The 1,657-nt window shown below is 43.3% G+C and overlaps 2 non-coding genes across 2 annotated transcripts; both read right to left on the minus strand.

The window, feature by feature from the left end:
* Positions 1-237: 237 nt before the first annotated feature.
* Positions 238-310, minus strand: trnav-aac (transfer RNA valine (anticodon AAC)). The gene has a single exon. It is a non-coding gene; the product is annotated as a tRNA-Val (tRNA).
* Positions 311-464: 154 nt separating this feature from the next.
* trnav-cac (transfer RNA valine (anticodon CAC)) lies at positions 465-537 on the minus strand. Its single transcript has one exon. It is a non-coding gene; the product is annotated as a tRNA-Val (tRNA).
* Between the last annotated feature and the right edge of the window lie 1,120 nt (positions 538-1,657).

The following is a 1,657-nucleotide window of genomic DNA, read 5'->3' on the forward strand; positions in this document are numbered from 1 at the left end:
CAACAGAAAGCCAATTGAACAATTGTGAAAAAGAGAGTGACTGCTACTGCTCAGTTTCAAGCTGGGGACCTGTCACGTGTGAGGCAAATGTGATAACCACTACACTACGGAAACCTGCCTGTAGGGAGTAGACGGAAATCTTTAGGTTCATGCTCGGTAAAAAGCACATAAAGGTAAAATTTTCTAAAGCCCAATAAAGGCGCAAAACGTTAATAGTTTTCTTCAAAATGCTGCAGCTGTTTCTGCTCGGTTTCGAACCGAGGAACTTTCGCGTGTTAGGCGAAAGTGATGACCACTACACTACAGAAACCTGTTGGAAAAACTCTTTTGCTTTAACACATCTAGGCAGGAGAAGCCTTTTGTAGCGTTGAGTGAGAACGCAACAAGGCAGGCGAAGCCTTTTGTAGCGTTGAGTGAGAACACAACAGACCAAGAACTTAAGCAACCTTGGAAAAAGTCACCCTTGTTTCTACCCAGTTTCGAACTGGGGACCTTTCACGTGTGAGGCGAACGTGATAACCACTACACTACGGAAACTTAACTGTAGAAAGCAGCAGGAATTCTCCTGGAACGTCGCAAAGAGTTTAAGCATTCCCTTAAAAAATAAAACTCTGTTTCTGCTCAGCTTCTTACCGAGGACCTTTTGCGTGTTAGGCTAACGTGATGACCACTATACTACAGAAACTCAAAAAGTTTACTCTCGTGCTCTTTCGGGTAAAATTGATACTGTAATCTGCCCTGAAAGCAGATTGACAATCTGAGTAAATCCCACACACAGAAGGACAGAGTTCATTCGGCGTAGCAGTCTGTTCAGAGTTCCTTAAAAACTTGCCTTCTCCTACCTCGAAATTAAGGTCTTTGCAGCTTGGACCACCTGCTTAACAGAGAGCCATTACAGCACAGATAGAACAAAAGTCTCCGTCTGTTCCCACGCAGTTTTGAGCTGGGGACTTTTCGTGTGTAAGGTGAACGTGATAACCGCTACACTACGGAAACCTGCAACAAGGACTTTGTCTGACCTTTCCATCACACGCTTCTTGGAGCACAAATCAAACTACAGATTGCATTGTGCTCTTCAATCTGCCAATACCTTCTATTTTTAGCGGCAAACAAAGCATTTTTCCAGTGCTCTGTGCGAATCCTCAGTGGTCGTTTCTTTAGTGCTGTTTTTCAATTTAATTTAATTTATTTGAGGGGGAAAATGTTATACCACAGATTGGGCCTTTGAATGCACCAGCCACCTGTTCATCCAATTTACCTTGGAAATAGTACTGAGTCTGTCGGCGTGGCGGTTACCGCTGCTTAGTGTGGCTTAATAATTGTCTTCACACCTGTGTAAAAAAGGCCTTCATAGCATAGAGCTGCTGCTCAAAAGAGGGCCACTCAGACAAATATCTTCTTTTGTGTTCCACAGAAAACCTGTCTATAGGAAACAGACCGAAATCTTTAGGTTCATGCTCGGTAAAAAGCGCATAAAGGTAAAAGTTTCTAAAGCCCAATAAAGGCGCAAAACATTCATACTTTTCTTCAAAATGCTGCAGCTGTTTCTGCTCAGTTTCGAACCGAGGACCTTTCGCGCGGCAGCCGAAAATAGCTGAGCTTAACTTCCCTTAACTTTTCCCGTTCATTCTCTATGGTAGTGCTTAACACTACGGAT

The sequence above is a fragment of the Sinocyclocheilus rhinocerous genome, unplaced genomic scaffold (assembly GCF_001515625.1).
Source record: "Sinocyclocheilus rhinocerous isolate Xijiao unplaced genomic scaffold, SAMN03320098_v1.1 scaffold2876, whole genome shotgun sequence".
NCBI classification, from domain to species: Eukaryota; Metazoa; Chordata; class Actinopteri; order Cypriniformes; family Cyprinidae; genus Sinocyclocheilus; species Sinocyclocheilus rhinocerous.